General features: G+C 45.4%; 7 non-coding genes across 7 annotated transcripts; all 7 read right to left on the reverse strand.

The window, feature by feature from the left end:
• Positions 1-5,322: 5,322 nt before the first annotated feature.
• Positions 5,323-5,513, reverse strand: LOC130301772 (U2 spliceosomal RNA). The gene has a single exon (XR_008852123.1). It is a non-coding gene; the product is annotated as a U2 spliceosomal RNA (small nuclear RNA).
• A 2,075-nt stretch (positions 5,514-7,588) lies between these two features.
• On the reverse strand, positions 7,589-7,779 carry LOC130301773 (U2 spliceosomal RNA). The gene has a single exon (XR_008852124.1). It is a non-coding gene; the product is annotated as a U2 spliceosomal RNA (small nuclear RNA).
• A 2,090-nt stretch (positions 7,780-9,869) lies between these two features.
• Positions 9,870-10,060, reverse strand: LOC130301774 (U2 spliceosomal RNA). Its single transcript, XR_008852125.1, has one exon. It is a non-coding gene; the product is annotated as a U2 spliceosomal RNA (small nuclear RNA).
• Positions 10,061-12,135: 2,075 nt separating this feature from the next.
• On the reverse strand, positions 12,136-12,326 carry LOC130301775 (U2 spliceosomal RNA). Its single transcript, XR_008852126.1, has one exon. It is a non-coding gene; the product is annotated as a U2 spliceosomal RNA (small nuclear RNA).
• A 2,082-nt stretch (positions 12,327-14,408) lies between these two features.
• On the reverse strand, positions 14,409-14,599 carry LOC130301776 (U2 spliceosomal RNA). The gene has a single exon (XR_008852127.1). It is a non-coding gene; the product is annotated as a U2 spliceosomal RNA (small nuclear RNA).
• Positions 14,600-16,688: 2,089 nt separating this feature from the next.
• Positions 16,689-16,879, reverse strand: LOC130301808 (U2 spliceosomal RNA). The gene has a single exon (XR_008852159.1). It is a non-coding gene; the product is annotated as a U2 spliceosomal RNA (small nuclear RNA).
• Positions 16,880-18,957: 2,078 nt separating this feature from the next.
• LOC130301777 (U2 spliceosomal RNA) lies at positions 18,958-19,148 on the reverse strand. The gene has a single exon (XR_008852128.1). It is a non-coding gene; the product is annotated as a U2 spliceosomal RNA (small nuclear RNA).
• Between the last annotated feature and the right edge of the window lie 1,987 nt (positions 19,149-21,135).

Genomic DNA, 21,135 nt, shown 5'->3' on the forward strand with positions numbered 1-21,135 from the left:
GGTGCTCAACTATGTCACTCATCCTGTTCGCCACAATCTTTGCAATGATCTTATAATCTGTATTCAATAATGTGATCGGCCTCCAGTTTTTCAAATCTCTTTCATCACCTTTCTTATGTATCAAGGTAATAACTCCTTTCTTCATAGACTCCGCTAAAATACCTGAGTTAAAAACATATTGCACCACCCGTGTAAAATCTTGCTTTAAAATATGCCAAAAAACTGAATAAAACTCAAAGGGGAGGCCATCACAGCCCGGTGTCTTCCCTTTCGCTGTCTTGTCCAGAGCCTGCTTGATCTCCCCTTCACAAACTTCCTCAATTAAAAATGCACTTTTTCCTTCAGGGACATTATTCTCTAAAATATTACAATAATCATTCATCTCCGTCTCACTGGCTCTGCTCTTATTACTAAAAAGTGTTTCATAAAATTTGCCAATCTCCTTCACCATCTCATCACCAACAACTTCCCCTGTAGGAGTTAAAACAGACTTAAAAACACCCCTAGCATTAAAACATTTTTTAAAGAAATATCTTGTACATTGTTCATTTTCCTCCAAATGTTGAACTTTGGATTTAAAAACAATATTTCTACCTCTTTCCAACAACCTGTTCTTCATCTCAATTTTCACCTTCTCAATTTCCTCCTCCACCTCCACACCAACATGTTTAAACTTAAAGAGAGTTTCTAAACGTGAGATAAGCCTTTCATAACCCCTCCTCTTTTCTTGTGCCCTCCTTATGCAAATGAACTTAAAATACTTAGCAAACTCACTTTTTGCCCAATCCCACCAAGCTAAAACATTACTAAAAACAGATTGTTTAGAAGTACAAGATAAAAAAAAATCTTTAAAACCGGCCATTACTTCTTCATCTTCTAATAGACTTACATTTAATTTCCAGAGCCCTCTACCAAAATGAAAGGACTCTGCAATACTTATTTCTGCCGACACCATCTTATGATCTGAGAAAGTTGACATCATTTGATTGCACCGGACCACCTTAATCCCCTCAGAGACAAGAATGTAATCAATCCGGGATTTACAGCGGCCACTATCTGATATATAGGTGTATCTTTCATCAGTGCTAACCATCAGTCCCACATCAGAATAATGTAAGTCTTGAATAATTTGGTTTAAAACATTTGAAGTAATATCAGTTCTAACCTCAGCAGAGCTCTCACGATCATTGACGGATCTAATGCAGTTAAAATCACCAACAATAATAGTACCATCACGACCAGGAATAAAAAGTTTAAGAGACTCTAAAAATAACACACGTGCCTGTTTTTCTGCTGGCGCATATACATTAAAAACTCTCATTCTCTGGCCTAAAAACTCAAAATTTAAAACCATACAACGACCTGGTACTAAAACTTGGCAATTTAAAACTTTAATGTCCCTGTTACACAATAAAATCCCCACACCTTCATTTTTATTCTCTGTGCATGTAGACCAAAAAGACTGCCCTCTCTTCCATTCATCTACATAAGGTGCAGACTTAATTGCACACTCCTGTAAACAAAATATATCTCCCTTCACATTCTCCAAAAAATCAAAAACTGCTGCTCTTCTGATGGTTGTTCCTATACTCCGAACATTAAGAGTAGCCACAACCAATGCCATTAAAAAGGAAAGAAGGCAATCCATTTTCTTAACATCCATTTTAACTAGAAGTTAGTATTCTGACCTTCAACCTTCCTTAGCAGCATCCCATAGCAATCAGGCGACCCCACTTGAGAGTCCCTGTCCATCATTTTCTCACCTCCATACACAGGATCCGTCTGATCCCCTGACCAACTCCCTTTCTTACACCTTTTACTTTTACCTTGAAAGCCTCCATTTGCATCTTCATCTTCCCCCTCCTCCTCCTCCTTCTCCTCCTCTTCAGATGTTACATTCTCCTCCCCACTAATCACCCTCTGCCCAGGTGTTAGGGATCTCTCACTCTCATTCTCCTGAAACTCCATCCCCTCCTCCTCCCCCACCACTGGGTTTGGGCATTCAAAATCCTCAATTGTTTCTTCACATGGGGGAACCTCCCTACACACAGTCTCCACACTCTCCACCACTTTCTCTTTTTTCCCTTTACGTGCTTTCTTTTTACTGACCTCAGTAAACTCTTCACCAACACCAGTCTCCTCACAATGCACACCAGTGGAGTCACCCTCCTCCCCTTTTCCAGATTTTTCCTGAGTATTCATGTGCTGCACTGTCACACCTGCTGCACTCCCTTTTACAGAGTTCTCGTCAATCACCTGAGTCACCTCAGCATTCACACCAAAAACACGTGGAAATGGCCTTTCTCCTCTTTCCTCTCTTCTATTTCCAGCCGCGTCAGCATAGCTCATTTTCTTTCTATACCATAAGCTGCATCCTCTAGCCAAATGCTCCTCACTACCACAGATATCACACGTTTTCTTCTCAGTACATTCACCCGAGTTGTGACCTGATTTCCCACAATTCCTGCAGCATACTCCTTGCTCAGGGCAAGACTCCTGTACATGTCCATAAGCGTGACAACGTCTACAGTACTGCAACTGTCCTTCATAAAAACAAAAACCTCTTTCTCCTCCAATAGAAAATACCTGTGGTATACTCTTCCTTCCCTCTTCCATTCCTTCGTCCTTTTTAAATTTTACAACAAATTTCCTTTTACAATTAAAGTACCCATGTCTGTTCTTGAGTCTTCCAAGAAATTTAACTTCATCACAATATCGGTACAAAAAATTGGTCACCATCTCATCCGAAACCTTCGGGTTGTACATATGGACTATAACAACCTTAGACATATTCATGAATAATGGCTCCACTTTCACCTTACTCATTATAGCTGGCTCATTCCTCCTCTTCATCACTTCTAAGTCCATGTAGACCCTCTGGCAAACCTCAGAATCATAAAAGGTTATATCGTAAATCCCTTGCCTAGGGAAGTCTTGCATAGCGATTACATGCCATACCTGAAGGTACTGGAGCTTGCGAAGAATCTCCAGCACAACTTGATCCAATCCAATCGTCCCCCGGTGTTCGCCAGGAACGTAAATCCGCACCGTATCCTCGAGTCCTCGAGTCCTCTCTCCGCTCATTTTTGCAGGTTAAGATACCCACTATCGCAACCCAGTAACAATCCAGGGCCCCCCGCAAAAGAGGGCCCCGATCACCACCCCTTCCGACTCCTACCCTGCCCGGTAAACCGCACAGGATCGAAGCCAAAAGGCCGAGAAGCGATAACCGTGAAAGGGGCGGGCCCAACAAGGTGCCCTTCATGGGCACTATCACTGCTTGCTGTCAGGGAGGCTGCCAGACAATTTTCCATGCACACTCTGGGCTGGGGGGCAGTCAACCACCAGTACACACAGCAGAACCTAAACCCATACCATTATTGCTAAGCAGCAAGACAGGGGCCCATTGCACTCCCACGGGGCCTTTTTAAATGCAATCCATAACCCGGATTTGCCACGAACCCTTCTTACTCCTCCTACTTGCATGTGACACTGGGCTTAGGATCTGCATAGGAAACACACACACAAGCACACACCTACCTTTGTTGCCTGCAGATGCCTCCTTGGCTGTCCCCAAACGGTATCAAACCAACACCCACGGGAAGCTGTAAGCATAGAGGACATGCCTGCACCCCATTGGACTTACCTGTGTGGGTTAAACCCGGGTTATTTGACAACCTATGGCGGTGATGGTTCTGCTCAGGCAGAGCAGTGCTGATGCTCCTCATAAAGCTGTCGCTGCTGTGAAGGTTCTAGGTGACATCACAAATCCCTATGGTTGCATACACAACAAAGCTGGGTTGTTGTTGTTTACACTCTGCAAGGCCTGTGGAAGTGAGTGACATCATAGCACTGTAGTTCTGAGGGTTCTAGATGGATGCAACAATCTCCTGTTGCTTCTATGAAGGCCATAATAGACGACATCACCAAACAGCTCCATAGTCACATACACAGCAAAGGAGAGATGTTGTTTACACCTAGTGATGTCAGTGGTATTGAGTGACATCACAGCACAGTGCTAAGGCTCCTGGGCCTGGACACAGCAGCGGCTGCAATATCTCAACGGAGAATACGTTAATATATATGTGTGTGTGTGCGCGTATATATATATATATATATATATATATATATATATATATATATATATTTCTCCGCCGAAATCACTTTTAAACCCATTTCCACCTTTTTTTCCCTTCTCTTCCTCTTACTTTTTTTTCACGTTTTTTTACGTTTTTCTCCTTTTCGCCTCTTTTCTGGGCGTATTATTCTTCTTTTTCTTCTTTTTTTTCGTCTAATGCATACCCCATCAGTGCAGCAATGCTTATTCAATACCGCCAGCAGATGGAGACACTGGGGGATAATTTTCTAAGGATTTATACTGATTTTTCCTGTCTGAATTTGTCGCACAGAAAGTTGCAGGCCAAATATGTGTGACATTTCTGCGACTTTAGCTTCTAGAGCATTTTTACAACATTATACATAGGTGCTGAATACATAAAAAGCGACTGTTCAGCGACAGACAAGTCGCATCGGCTGAAAGTAGGCCAGAATGTCAGTCCATGTTGGAGCAGGTTTAGATACAGTCTAAAGTATAGATCTCAAAGTCTGTGCACAGAATTTAGCAAGGGCCTCGCACCTTCTGATGCATCAGGTAGGTGCACAATAGCATAGCCTAACCCTCTGTACTTTGGTCTATATTGATGCGGGACATAGACAGCCAGCTGATGACCAATCCATTAGTGCAATGGATGGCTGGAAGCATTTGTCTTTGCCTTTGCAATACCACAGAAGCAATGCATGGTCAATGTACAGCAATGACACACCTGTGTGAACAGCCAGGAGACCCCCCCCCCCCCCCCATGTTATGTTACATAGTTACATAGTTAGTACGGTCGAAAAAAGACATATGTCCATCAAGTTCAACCAGGGAATTAAGGGGTAGGGGTGTGGCGCGATATTGGGGAAGGGATGAGATTTTATATTTCTTCATAAGCATTAATCTTATTTTGTCAATTAGGAACATTCAGCACCCACCCGCTATCAAGGCAGCTGCCTATCATGTCATGCCCTACCTGCACAGGTGTGCTGGCTACTCAAATGATCCAATTAAGGAGGCCATTTAGTCAGCAGCAGCAGAAGTCCTGTGCCTGGACGCTCCAACAGCGGCCAGACACAAGCAGAAGCAGAAGCAGCAGAAGCAGCAGCAGCACCACCTTTTGTTTTTTGGCTGCAGCAGCAGCAAGGCCCACAGGGCTGGCTAGCTGGCTAGCCAGCAAGCAGGTAGCAATGAAAGTAGGAATCTTTCTTTTTAACCCTGTAAGGGGGTGGTGCACTGTACCCGAAGATACTGCCATATCGGGTCAATGCATAGGGCGACGGAAGCAAGCTTCGAAATCGGCCCCCGTTCTCAAAAATCCATTTAATATATGGTCCCCAGATAGGGGACGTATCAGATATTAAACTGATAAGAACAGATACTACACTTGATCTTAGCCAAAAGGCCGAGAAGCGATAACCGTGAAAGGGGCGGGCCCAACAAGGTGCCCTTCATGGGCACTATCACTGCTTGCTGTCAGGGAGGCTGCCAGACAATTTTCCATGCACACTCTGGGCTGGGGGGCAGTCAACCACCAGTACACACAGCAGAACCTAAACCCATACCATTATTGCTAAGCAGCAAGACAGGGGCCCATTGCACTCCCACGGGGCCTTTTTAAATGCAATCCATAACCCGGATTTGCCAGGAACCCTTCTTACTCCTCCTACTTGCATGTGACACTGGGCTTAGGATCTGCATAGGAAACACACACACAAGCACACACCTACCTTTGTTGCCTGCAGATGCCTCCTTGGCTGTCCCCAAACGGTATCAAACCAACACCCACGGGAAGCTGTAAGCATAGAGGACATGCCTGCACCCCATTGGACTTACCTGTGTGGGTTAAACCCGGGTTATTTGACAACCTATGGCGGTGATGGTTCTGCTCAGGCAGAGCAGTGCTGATGCTCCTCATAAAGCTGTCGCTGCTGTGAAGGTTCTAGGTGACATCACAAATCCCTATGGTTACATACACAACAAAGCTGGGTTGTTGTTGTTTACACTCTGCAAGGCCTGTGGAAGTGAGTGACATCATAGCACTGTAGTTCTGAGGGTTCTAGATGGATGCAACAATCTCCTGTTGCTTCTATGAAGGCCATAATAGACGACATCACCAAACAGCTCCATAGTCACATACACAGCAAAGGAGAGATGTTGTTTACACCTAGTGATGTCAGTGGTATTGAGTGACATCACAGCACAGTGCTAAGGCTCCTGGGCCTGGACACAGCAGCGGCTGCAATATCTCAACGGAGAATACGTTTATATATATGTGTGTGTGTGCGCGTATATATATATATATATATATATATATATTTCTCCGCCGAAATCACTTTTAAACCCATTTCCACCTTTTTTTCCCTTCTCTTCCTCTTACTTTTTTTTCACGTTTTTTTACGTTTTTCTCCTTTTCGCCTCTTTTCTGAGCGTATTATTCTTCTTTTTCTTCTTTTTTTTCGTCTAATGCATACCCCATCAGTGCAGCAATGCTTATTCAATACCGCCAGCAGATGGAGACACTGGGGGATAATTTTCTAAGGATTTATACTGATTTTTCCTGTCTGAATTTGTCGCACAGAAAGTTGCAGGCCAAATATGTGTGACATTTCTGCGACTTTAGCTTCTAGAGCATTTTTACAACATTATACATAGGTGCTGAATACATAAAAAGCGACTGTTCAGCGACAGACAAGTCGCATCGGCTGAAAGTAGGCCAGAATGTCAGTCCATGTTGGAGCAGGTTTAGATACAGTCTAAAGTATAGATCTCAAAGTCTGTGCACAGAATTTAGCAAGGGCCTCGCACCTTCTGATGCATCAGGTAGGTGCACAATAGCATAGCCTAACCCTCTGTACTTTGGTCTATATTGATGCGGGACATAGACAGCCAGCTGATGACCAATCCATTAGTGCAATGGATGGCTGGAAGCATTTGTCTTTGCCTTTGCAATACCACAGAAGCAATGCATGGTCAATGTACAGCAATGACACACCTGTGTGAACAGCCAGGAGACCCCCCCCCCCCCCATGTTATGTTACATAGTTACATAGTTAGTACGGTCGAAAAAAGACATATGTCCATCAAGTTCAACCAGGGAATTAAGGGGTAGGGGTGTGGCGCGATATTGGGGAAGGGATGAGATTTTATATTTCTTCATAAGCATTAATCTTATTTTGTCAATTAGGAACATTCAGCACCCACCCGCTATCAAGGCAGCTGCCTATCATGTCATGCCCTACCTGCACAGGTGTGCTGGCTACTCAAATGATCCAATTAAGGAGGCCATTTAGTCAGCAGCAGCAGAAGTCCTGTGCCTGGACGCTCCAACAGCGGCCAGACACAAGCAGAAGCAGAAGCAGCAGAAGCAGCAGCAGCACCACCTTTTGTTTTTTGGCTGCAGCAGCAGCAAGGCCCACAGGGCTGGCTAGCTGGCTAGCCAGCAAGCAGGTAGCAATGAAAGTAGGAATCTTTCTTTTTAACCCTGTAAGGGGGTGGTGCACTGTACCCGAAGATACTGCCATATCGGGTCAATGCATAGGGCGACGGAAGCAAGCTTCGAAATCGGCCCCCGTTCTCAAAAATCCATTTAATATATGGTCCCCAGATAGGGGACGTATCAGATATTAAACTGATAAGAACAGATACTACACTTGATCTTAGCCAAAAGGCCGAGAAGCGATAACCGTGAAAGGGGCGGGCCCAACAAGGTGCCCTTCATGGGCACTATCACTGCTTGCTGTCAGGGAGGCTGCCAGACAATTTTCCATGCACACTCTGGGCTGGGGGGCAGTCAACCACCAGTACACACAGCAGAACCTAAACCCATACCATTATTGCTAAGCAGCAAGACAGGGGCCCATTGCACTCCCACGGGGCCTTTTTAAATGCAATCCATAACCCGGATTTGCCAGGAACCCTTCTTACTCCTCCTACTTGCATGTGACACTGGGCTTAGGATCTGCATAGGAAACACACACACAAGCACACACCTACCTTTGTTGCCTGCAGATGCCTCCTTGGCTGTCCCCAAACGGTATCAAACCAACACCCACGGGAAGCTGTAAGCATAGAGGACATGCCTGCACCCCATTGGACTTACCTGTGTGGGTTAAACCCGGGTTATTTGACAACCTATGGCGGTGATGGTTCTGCTCAGGCAGAGCAGTGCTGATGCTCCTCATAAAGCTGTCGCTGCTGTGAAGGTTCTAGGTGACATCACAAATCCCTATGGTTACATACACAACAAAGCTGGGTTGTTGTTGTTTACACTCTGCAAGGCCTGTGGAAGTGAGTGACATCATAGCACTGTAGTTCTGAGGGTTCTAGATGGATGCAACAATCTCCTGTTGCTTCTATGAAGGCCATAATAGACGACATCACCAAACAGCTCCATAGTCACATACACAGCAAAGGAGAGATGTTGTTTACACCTAGTGATGTCAGTGGTATTGAGTGACATCACAGCACAGTGCTAAGGCTCCTGGGCCTGGACACAGCAGCGGCTGCAATATCTCAACGGAGAATACGTTTATATATATGTGTGTGTGTGCGCGTATATATATATATATATATATATATATATATATATATATATATTTCTCCGCCGAAATCACTTTTAAACCCATTTCCACCTTTTTTTCCCTTCTCTTCCTCTTACTTTTTTTTCACGTTTTTTTACGTTTTTCTCCTTTTCGCCTCTTTTCTGGGCGTATTATTCTTCTTTTTCTTCTTTTTTTTCGTCTAATGCATACCCCATCAGTGCAGCAATGCTTATTCAATACCGCCAGCAGATGGAGACACTGGGGGATAATTTTCTAAGGATTTATACTGATTTTTCCTGTCTGAATTTGTCGCACAGAAAGTTGCAGGCCAAATATGTGTGACATTTCTGCGACTTTAGCTTCTAGAGCATTTTTACAACATTATACATAGGTGCTGAATACATAAAAAGCGACTGTTCAGCGACAGACAAGTCGCATCGGCTGAAAGTAGGCCAGAATGTCAGTCCATGTTGGAGCAGGTTTAGATACAGTCTAAAGTATAGATCTCAAAGTCTGTGCACAGAATTTAGCAAGGGCCTCGCACCTTCTGATGCATCAGGTAGGTGCACAATAGCATAGCCTAACCCTCTGTACTTTGGTCTATATTGATGCGGGACATAGACAGCCAGCTGATGACCAATCCATTAGTGCAATGGATGGCTGGAAGCATTTGTCTTTGCCTTTGCAATACCACAGAAGCAATGCATGGTCAATGTACAGCAATGACACACCTGTGTGAACAGCCAGGAGACCCCCCCCCCCCCCCATGTTATGTTACATAGTTACATAGTTAGTACGGTCGAAAAAAGACATATGTCCATCAAGTTCAACCAGGGAATTAAGGGGTAGGGGTGTGGCGCGATATTGGGGAAGGGATGAGATTTTATATTTCTTCATAAGCATTAATCTTATTTTGTCAATTAGGAACATTCAGCACCCACCCGCTATCAAGGCAGCTGCCTATCATGTCATGCCCTACCTGCACAGGTGTGCTGGCTACTCAAATGATCCAATTAAGGAGGCCATTTAGTCAGCAGCAGCAGAAGTCCTGTGCCTGGACGCTCCAACAGCGGCCAGACACAAGCAGAAGCAGAAGCAGCAGAAGCAGCAGCAGCACCACCTTTTGTTTTTTGGCTGCAGCAGCAGCAAGGCCCACAGGGCTGGCTAGCTGGCTAGCCAGCAAGCAGGTAGCAATGAAAGTAGGAATCTTTCTTTTTAACCCTGTAAGGGGGTGGTGCACTGTACCCGAAGATACTGCCATATCGGGTCAATGCATAGGGCGACGGAAGCAAGCTTCGAAATCGGCCCCCGTTCTCAAAAATCCATTTAATATATGGTCCCCAGATAGGGGACGTATCAGATATTAAACTGATAAGAACAGATACTACACTTGATCTTAGCCAAAAGGCCGAGAAGCGATAACCGTGAAAGGGGCGGGCCCAACAAGGTGCCCTTCATGGGCACTATCACTGCTTGCTGTCAGGGAGGCTGCCAGACAATTTTCCATGCACACTCTGGGCTGGGGGGCAGTCAACCACCAGTACACACAGCAGAACCTAAACCCATACCATTATTGCTAAGCAGCAAGACAGGGGCCCATTGCACTCCCACGGGGCCTTTTTAAATGCAATCCATAACCCGGATTTGCCAGGAACCCTTCTTACTCCTCCTACTTGCATGTGACACTGGGCTTAGGATCTGCATAGGAAACACACACACAAGCACACACCTACCTTTGTTGCCTGCAGATGCCTCCTTGGCTGTCCCCAAACGGTATCAAACCAACACCCACGGGAAGCTGTAAGCATAGAGGACATGCCTGCACCCCATTGGACTTACCTGTGTGGGTTAAACCCGGGTTATTTGACAACCTATGGCGGTGATGGTTCTGCTCAGGCAGAGCAGTGCTGATGCTCCTCATAAAGCTGTCGCTGCTGTGAAGGTTCTAGGTGACATCACAAATCCCTATGGTTACATACACAACAAAGCTGGGTTGTTGTTGTTTACACTCTGCAAGGCCTGTGGAAGTGAGTGACATCATAGCACTGTAGTTCTGAGGGTTCTAGATGGATGCAACAATCTCCTGTTGCTTCTATGAAGGCCATAATAGACGACATCACCAAACAGCTCCATAGTCACATACACAGCAAAGGAGAGATGTTGTTTACACCTAGTGATGTCAGTGGTATTGAGTGACATCACAGCACAGTGCTAAGGCTCCTGGGCCTGGACACAGCAGCGGCTGCAATATCTCAACGGAGAATACGTTTATATATATGTGTGTGTGTGCGCGTATATATATATATATATATATATATATATTTCTCCGCCGAAATCACTTTTAAACCCATTTCCACCTTTTTTTCCCTTCTCTTCCTCTTACTTTTTTTTCACGTTTTTTTACGTTTTTCTCCTTTTCGCCTCTTTTCTGAGCGTATTATTCTTCTTTTTCTTCTTTTTTTTCGTCTAATGCATACCCCATCAGTGCAGCAATGCTTATTCAATACCGCCAGCAGATGGAGACACTGGGGGATAATTTTCTAAGGATTTATACTGATTTTTCCTGTCTGAATTTGTCGCACAGAAAGTTGCAGGCCAAATATGTGTGACATTTCTGCGACTTTAGCTTCTAGAGCATTTTTACAACATTATACATAGGTGCTGAATACATAAAAAGCGACTGTTCAGCGACAGACAAGTCGCATCGGCTGAAAGTAGGCCAGAATGTCAGTCCATGTTGGAGCAGGTTTAGATACAGTCTAAAGTATAGATCTCAAAGTCTGTGCACAGAATTTAGCAAGGGCCTCGCACCTTCTGATGCATCAGGTAGGTGCACAATAGCATAGCCTAACCCTCTGTACTTTGGTCTATATTGATGCGGGACATAGACAGCCAGCTGATGACCAATCCATTAGTGCAATGGATGGCTGGAAGCATTTGTCTTTGCCTTTGCAATACCACAGAAGCAATGCATGGTCAATGTACAGCAATGACACACCTGTGTGAACAGCCAGGAGACCCCCCCCCCCCCCATGTTATGTTACATAGTTACATAGTTAGTACGGTCGAAAAAAGACATATGTCCATCAAGTTCAACCAGGGAATTAAGGGGTAGGGGTGTGGCGCGATATTGGGGAAGGGATGAGATTTTATATTTCTTCATAAGCATTAATCTTATTTTGTCAATTAGGAACATTCAGCACCCACCCGCTATCAAGGCAGCTGCCTATCATGTCATGCCCTACCTGCACAGGTGTGCTGGCTACTCAAATGATCCAATTAAGGAGGCCATTTAGTCAGCAGCAGCAGAAGTCCTGTGCCTGGACGCTCCAACAGCGGCCAGACACAAGCAGAAGCAGAAGCAGCAGAAGCAGCAGCAGCACCACCTTTTGTTTTTTGGCTGCAGCAGCAGCAAGGCCCACAGGGCTGGCTAGCTGGCTAGCCAGCAAGCAGGTAGCAATGAAAGTAGGAATCTTTCTTTTTAACCCTGTAAGGGGGTGGTGCACTGTACCCGAAGATACTGCCATATCGGGTCAATGCATAGGGCGACGGAAGCAAGCTTCGAAATCGGCCCCCGTTCTCAAAAATCCATTTAATATATGGTCCCCAGATAGGGGACGTATCAGATATTAAACTGATAAGAACAGATACTACACTTGATCTTAGCCAAAAGGCCGAGAAGCGATAACCGTGAAAGGGGCGGGCCCAACAAGGTGCCCTTCATGGGCACTATCACTGCTTGCTGTCAGGGAGGCTGCCAGACAATTTTCCATGCACACTCTGGGCTGGGGGGCAGTCAACCACCAGTACACACAGCAGAACCTAAACCCATACCATTATTGCTAAGCAGCAAGACAGGGGCCCATTGCACTCCCACGGGGCCTTTTTAAATGCAATCCATAACCCGGATTTGCCAGGAACCCTTCTTACTCCTCCTACTTGCATGTGACACTGGGCTTAGGATCTGCATAGGAAACACACACACAAGCACACACCTACCTTTGTTGCCTGCAGATGCCTCCTTGGCTGTCCCCAAACGGTATCAAACCAACACCCACGGGAAGCTGTAAGCATAGAGGACATGCCTGCACCCCATTGGACTTACCTGTGTGGGTTAAACCCGGGTTATTTGACAACCTATGGCGGTGATGGTTCTGCTCAGGCAGAGCAGTGCTGATGCTCCTCATAAAGCTGTCGCTGCTGTGAAGGTTCTAGGTGACATCACAAATCCCTATGGTTACATACACAACAAAGCTGGGTTGTTGTTGTTTACACTCTGCAAGGCCTGTGGAAGTGAGTGACATCATAGCACTGTAGTTCTGAGGGTTCTAGATGGATGCAACAATCTCCTGTTGCTTCTATGAAGGCCATAATAGACGACATCACCAAACAGCTCCATAGTCACATACACAGCAAAGGAGAGATGTTGTTTACACCTAGTGATGTCAGTGGTATTGAGTGACATCACAGCACAGTGCTAAGGCTCCTGGGCCTGGACACAGCAGCGGCTGCAATATCTCAACGGAGAATACGTTTATATATATGTGTGTGTGTGCGCGTATATATATATATATATATATATATATATATATATATTTCTCCGCCGAAATCACTTTTAAACCCATTTCCACCTTTTTTTCCCTTCTCTTCCTCTTACTTTTTTTTCACGTTTTTTTACGTTTTTCTCCTTTTCGCCTCTTTTCTGGGCGTATTATTCTTCTTTTTCTTCTTTTTTTTCGTCTAATGCATACCCCATCAGTGCAGCAATGCTTATTCAATACCGCCAGCAGATGGAGACACTGGGGGATAATTTTCTAAGGATTTATACTGATTTTTCCTGTCTGAATTTGTCGCACAGAAAGTTGCAGGCCAAATATGTGTGACATTTCTGCGACTTTAGCTTCTAGAGCATTTTTACAACATTATACATAGGTGCTGAATACATAAAAAGCGACTGTTCAGCGACAGACAAGTCGCATCGGCTGAAAGTAGGCCAGAATGTCAGTCCATGTTGGAGCAGGTTTAGATACAGTCTAAAGTATAGATCTCAAAGTCTGTGCACAGAATTTAGCAAGGGCCTCGCACCTTCTGATGCATCAGGTAGGTGCACAATAGCATAGCCTAACCCTCTGTACTTTGGTCTATATTGATGCGGGACATAGACAGCCAGCTGATGACCAATCCATTAGTGCAATGGATGGCTGGAAGCATTTGTCTTTGCCTTTGCAATACCACAGAAGCAATGCATGGTCAATGTACAGCAATGACACACCTGTGTGAACAGCCAGGAGACCCCCCCCCCCCCATGTTATGTTACATAGTTACATAGTTAGTACGGTCGAAAAAAGACATATGTCCATCAAGTTCAACCAGGGAATTAAGGGGTAGGGGTGTGGCGCGATATTGGGGAAGGGATGAGATTTTATATTTCTTCATAAGCATTAATCTTATTTTGTCAATTAGGAACATTCAGCACCCACCCGCTATCAAGGCAGCTGCCTATCATGTCATGCCCTACCTGCACAGGTGTGCTGGCTACTCAAATGATCCAATTAAGGAGGCCATTTAGTCAGCAGCAGCAGAAGTCCTGTGCCTGGACGCTCCAACAGCGGCCAGACACAAGCAGAAGCAGAAGCAGCAGAAGCAGCAGCAGCACCACCTTTTGTTTTTTGGCTGCAGCAGCAGCAAGGCCCACAGGGCTGGCTAGCTGGCTAGCCAGCAAGCAGGTAGCAATGAAAGTAGGAATCTTTCTTTTTAACCCTGTAAGGGGGTGGTGCACTGTACCCGAAGATACTGCCATATCGGGTCAATGCATAGGGCGACGGAAGCAAGCTTCGAAATCGGCCCCCGTTCTCAAAAATCCATTTAATATATGGTCCCCAGATAGGGGACGTATCAGATATTAAACTGATAAGAACAGATACTACACTTGATCTTAGCCAAAAGGCCGAGAAGCGATAACAGTGAAAGGGGCGGGCCCAACAAGGTGCCCTTCATGGGCACTATCACTGCTTGCTGTCAGGGAGGCTGCCAGACAATTTTCCATGCACACTCTGGGCTGGGGGGCAGTCAACCACCAGTACACACAGCAGAACCTAAACCCATACCATTATTGCTAAGCAGCAAGACAGGGGCCCATTGCACTCCCACGGGGCCTTTTTAAATGCAATCCATAACCCGGATTTGCCAGGAACCCTTCTTACTCCTCCTACTTGCATGTGACACTGGGCTTAGGATCTGCATAGGAAACACACACACAAGCACACACCTACCTTTGTTGCCTGCAGATGCCTCCTTGGCTGTCCCCAAACGGTATCAAACCAACACCCACGGGAAGCTGTAAGCATAGAGGACATGCCTGCACCCCATTGGACTTACCTGTGTGGGTTAAACCCGGGTTATTTGACAACCTATGGCGGTGATGGTTCTGCTCAGGCAGAGCAGTGCTGATGCTCCTCATAAAGCTGTCGCTGCTGTGAAGGTTCTAGGTGACATCACAAATCCCTATGGTTACATACACAACAAAGCTGGGTTGTTGTTGTTTACACTCTGCAAGGCCTGTGGAAGTGAGTGACATCATAGCACTGTAGTTCTGAGGGTTCTAGATGGATGCAACAATCTCCTGTTGCTTCTATGAAGGCCATAATAGACGACATCACCAAACAGCTCCATAGTCACATACACAGCAAAGGAGAGATGTTGTTTACACCTAGTGATGTCAGTGGTATTGAGTGACATCACAGCACAGTGCTAAGGCTCCTGGGCCTGGACACAGCAGCGGCTGCAATATCTCAACGGAGAATACGTTTATATATATGTGTGTGTGTGCGCGTATATATATATATATATATATATATATATATATATATATATTTCTCCGCCGAAATCACTTTTAAACCCATTTCCACCTTTTTTTCCCTTCTCTTCCTCTTACTTTTTTTTCACGTTTTTTTACGTTTTTCTCCTTTTCGCCTCTTTTCTGGGCGTATTATTCTTCTTTTTCTTCTTTTTTTTCGTCTAATGCATACCCCATCAGTGCAGCAATGCTTATTCAATACCGCCAGCAGATGGAGACACTGGGGGATAATTTTCTAAGGATTTATACTGATTTTTCCTGTCTGAATTTGTCGCACAGAAAGTTGCAGGCCAAATATGTGTGACATTTCTGCGACTTTAGCTTCTAGAGCATTTTTACAACATTATACATAGGTGCTGAATACATAAAAAGCGACTGTTCAGCGACAGACAAGTCGCATCGGCTGAAAGTAGGCCAGAATGTCAGTCCATGTTGGAGCAGGTTTAGATACAGTCTAAAGTATAGATCTCAAAGTCTGTGCACAGAATTTAGCAAGGGCCTCGCACCTTCTGATGCATCAGGTAGGTGCACAATAGCATAGCCTAACCCTCTGTACTTTGGTCTATATTGATGCGGGACATAGACAGCCAGCTGATGACCAATCCATTAGTGCAATGGATGGCTGGAAGCATTTGTCTTTGCCTTTGCAATACCACAGAAGCAATGCATGGTCAATGTACAGCAATGACACACCTGTGTGAACAGCCAGGAGACCCCCCCCCCCCCCCCATGTTATGTTACATAGTTACATAGTTAGTACGGTCGAAAAAAGACATATGTCCATCAAGTTCAACCAGGGAATTAAGGGGTAGGGGTGTGGCGCGATATTGGGGAAGGGATGAGATTTTATATTTCTTCATAAGCATTAATCTTATTTTGTCAATTAGGAACATTCAGCACCCACCCGCTATCAAGGCAGCTGCCTATCATGTCATGCCCTACCTGCACAGGTGTGCTGGCTACTCAAATGATCCAATTAAGGAGGCCATTTAGTCAGCAGCAGCAGAAGTCCTGTGCCTGGACGCTCCAACAGCGGCCAGACACAAGCAGAAGCAGAAGCAGCAGAAGCAGCAGCAGCACCACCTTTTGTTTTTTGGCTGCAGCAGCAGCAAGGCCCACAGGGCTGGCTAGCTGGCTAGCCAGCAAGCAGGTAGCAATGAAAGTAGGAATCTTTCTTTTTAACCCTGTAAGGGGGTGGTGCACTGTACCCGAAGATACTGCCATATCGGGTCAATGCATAGGGCGACGGAAGCAAGCTTCGAAATCGTCCCCCGTTCTCAAAAATCCATTTAATATATGGTCCCCAGATAGGGGACGTATCAGATATTAAACTGATAAGAACAGATACTACACTTGATCTTAGCCAAAAGGCCGAGAAGCGATAACCGTGAAAGGGGCGGGCCCAACAAGGTGCCCTTCATGGGCACTATCACTGCTTGCTGTCAGGGAGGCTGCCAGACAATTTTCCATGCACACTCTGGGCTGGGGGGCAGTCAACCACCAGTACACACAGCAGAACCTAAACCCATACCATTATTGCTAAGCAGCAAGACAGGGGCCCATTGCACTCCCACGGGGCCTTTTTAAATGCAATCCATAACCCGGATTTGCCAGGAACCCTTCTTACTCCTCCTACTTGCATGTGACACTGGGCTTAGGATCTGCATAGGAAACACACACACAAGCACACACCTACCTTTGTTGCCTGCAGATGCCTCCTTGGCTGTCCCCAAACGGTATCAAACCAACACCCACGGGAAGCTGTAAGCATAGAGGACATGCCTGCACCCCATTGGACTTACCTGTGTGGGTTAAACCCGGGTTATTTGACAACCTATGGCGGTGATGGTTCTGCTCAGGCAGAGCAGTGCTGATGCTCCTCATAAAGCTGTCGCTGCTGTGAAGGTTCTAGGTGACATCACAAATCCCTATGGTTACATACACAACAAAGCTGGGTTGTTGTTGTTTACACTCTGCAAGGCCTGTGGAAGTGAGTGACATCATAGCACTGTAGTTCTGAGGGTTCTAGATGGATGCAACAATCTCCTGTTGCTTCTATGAAGGCCATAATAGACGACATCACCAAACAGCTCCATAGTCACATACACAGCAAAGGAGAGATGTTGTTTACACCTAGTGATGTCAGTGGTATTGAGTGACATCACAGCACAGTGCTAAGGCTCCTGGGCCTGGACACAGCAGCGGCTGCAATATCTCAACGGAGAATACGTTTATATATATGTGTGTGTGTGCGCGTATATATATATATATATATATATATATATATATATATATATATTTCTCCGCCGAAATCACTTTTAAACCCATTTCCACCTTTTTTTCCCTTCTCTTCCTCTTACTTTTTTTTCACGTTTTTTTACGTTTTTCTCCTTTTCGCCTCTTTTCTGGGCGTATTATTCTTCTTTTTCTTCTTTTTTTTCGTCTAATGCATACCCCATCAGTGCAGCAATGCTTATTCAATACCGCCAGCAGATGGAGACACTGGGGGATAATTTTCTAAGGATTTATACTGATTTTTCCTGTCTGAATTTGTCGCACAGAAAGTTGCAGGCCAAATATGTGTGACATTTCTGCGACTTTAGCTTCTAGAGCATTTTTACAACATTATACATAGGTGCTGAATACATAAAAAGCGACTGTTCAGCGACAGACAAGTCGCATCGGCTGAAAGTAGGCCAGAATGTCAGTCCATGTTGGAGCAGGTTTAGATACAGTCTAAAGTATAGATCTCAAAGTCTGTGCACAGAATTTAGCAAGGGCCTCGCACCTTCTGATGCATCAGGTAGGTGCACAATAGCATAGCCTAACCCTCTGTACTTTGGTCTATATTGATGCGGGACATAGACAGCCAGCTGATGACCAATCCATTAGTGCAATGGATGGCTGGAAGCATTTGTCTTTGCCTTTGCAATACCACAGAAGCAATGCATGGTCAATGTACAGCAATGACACACCTGTGTGAACAGCCAGGAGACCCCCCCCCCCATGTTATGTTACATAGTTAGTACGGTCGAAAAAAGACATATGTCCATCAAGTTCAACCAGGGAATTAAGGGGTAGGGGTGTGGTGCGATATTGGGGAAGGGATGAGATTTTATATTTCTTCATAAGCATTAATCTTATTTTGTCAATTAGGAACATTCAGCACCCACCCGCTATCAAGGCAGCTGCCTATCATGTCATGCCCTACCTGCACAGGTGTGCTGGCTACTCAAATGATCCAATTAAGGAGGCCATTTAGTCAGCAGCAGCAGAAGTCCTGTGCCTGGACGCTCCAACAGCGGCCAGACACAAGCAGAAGCAGAAGCAGCAGAAGCAGCAGCAGCACCACCTTTTGTTTTTTGGCTGCAGCAGCAGCAAGGCCCACAGGGCTGGCTAGCTGGCTAGCCAGCAAGCAGGTAGCAATGAAAGTAGGAATCTTTCTTTTTAACCCTGTAAGGGGGTGGTGCACTGTACCCGAAGATACTGCCATATCGGGTCAATGCATAGGGCGACGGAAGCAAGCTTCGAAATCGGCCCCCGTTCTCAAAAATCCATTTAATATATGGTCCCCAGATAGGGGACGTATCAGATATTAAACTGATAAGAACAGATACTACACTTGATCTTAGCCAAAAGGCCGAGAAGCGATAACCGTGAAAGGGGCGGGCCCAACAAGGTGCCCTTCATGGGCACTATCACTGCTTGCTGTCAGGGAGGCTGCCAGACAATTTTCCATGCACACTCTGGGCTGGGGGGCAGTCAACCACCAGTACACACAGCAGAACCTAAACCCATACCATTATTGCTAAGCAGCAAGACAGGGGCCCATTGCACTCCCACGGGGCCTTTTTAAATGCAATCCATAACCCGGATTTGCCAGGAACCCTTCTTACTCCTCCTACTTGCATGTGACACTGGGCTTAGGATCTGCATAGGAAACACACACACAAGCACACACCTACCTTTGTTGCCTGCAGATGCCTCCTTGGCTGTCCCCAAACGGTATCAAACCAACACCCACGGGAAGCTGTAAGCATAGAGGACATGCCTGCACCCCATTGGACTTACCTGTGTGGGTTAAACCCGGGTTATTTGACAACCTATGGCGGTGATGGTTCTGCTCAGGCAGAGCAGTGCTGATGCTCCTCATAAAGCTGTCGCTGCTGTGAAGGTTCTAGGTGACATCACAAATCCCTATGGTTACATACACAACAAAGCTGGGTTGTTGTTGTTTACACTCTGCAAGGCCTGTGGAAGTGAGTGACATCATAGCACTGTAGTTCTGAGGGTTCTAGATGGATGCAACAATCTCCTGTTGCTTCTATGAAGGCCATAATAGACGACATCACCAAACAGCTCCATAGTCACATACACAGCAAAGGAGAGATGTTGTTTACACCTAGTGATGTCAGTGGTATTGAGTGACATCACAGCACAGTGCTAAGGCTCCTGGGCCTGGACACAGCAGCGGCTGCAATATCTCAACGGAGAATACGTTTATATATATGTGTGTGTGTGCACGTATATATATATATATATATATATATATATATATATATATATATATATATATTTCTTCGCCGAAATCACTTTTAAACCCATTTCCACCTTTTTTTCCCTTCTCTTCCTCTTACTTTTTTTTCACGTTTTTTTACGTTTTTCTCCTTTTCGCCTCTTTTCTGGGCGTATTATTCTTCTTTTTCTTCTTTTTTTTCGTCTAATGCATACCCCATCAGTGCAGCAATGCTTATTCAATACCGCCAGCAGATGGAGACACTGGGGGATAATTTTCTAAGGATTTATACTGATTTTTCCTGTCTGAATTTGTCGCACAGAAAGTTGCAGGCCAAATATGTGTGACATTTCTGCGACTTTAGCTTCTAGAGCATTTTTACAACATTATACATAGGTGCTGAATACATAAAAAGCGACTGTTCAGCGACAGACAAGTCGCATCGGCTGAAAGTAGGCCAGAATGTCAGTCCATGTTGGAGCAGGTTTAGATACAGTCTAAAGTATAGATCTCAAAGTCTGTGCACAGAATTTAGCAAGGGCCTCGCACCTTCTGATGCATCAGGTAGGTGCACAATAGCATAGCCTAACCCTCTGTACTTTGGTCTATATTGATGCGGGACATAGACAGCCAGCTGATGACCAATCCATTAGTGCAATGGATGGCTGGAAGCATTTGTCTTTGCCTTTGCAATACCACAGAAGCAATGCATGGTCAATGTACAGCAATGACACACCTGTGTGAACAGCCAGGAGACCCCCCCCCCCCATGTTATGTTACATAGTTACATAGTTAGTACGGTCGAAAAAAGACATATGTCCATCAAGTTCAACCAGGGAATTAAGGGGTAGGGGTGTGGCGCGATATTGGGGAAGGGATGAGATTTTATATTTCTTCATAAGCATTAATCTTATTTTGTCAATTAGGAACATTCAGCACCCACCCGCTATCAAGGCAGCTGCCTATCATGTCATGCCCTACCTGCACAGGTGTGCTGGCTACTCAAATGATCCAATTAAGGAGGCCATTTAGTCAGCAGCAGCAGAAGTCCTGTGCCTGGACGCTCCAACAGCGGCCAGACACAAGCAGAAGCAGAAGCAGCAGAAGCAGCAGCAGCACCACC

Source organism: Hyla sarda, unplaced genomic scaffold (assembly GCF_029499605.1).
Source record: "Hyla sarda isolate aHylSar1 unplaced genomic scaffold, aHylSar1.hap1 scaffold_1136, whole genome shotgun sequence".
NCBI lineage: Eukaryota > Metazoa > Chordata > Amphibia > Anura > Hylidae > Hyla > Hyla sarda.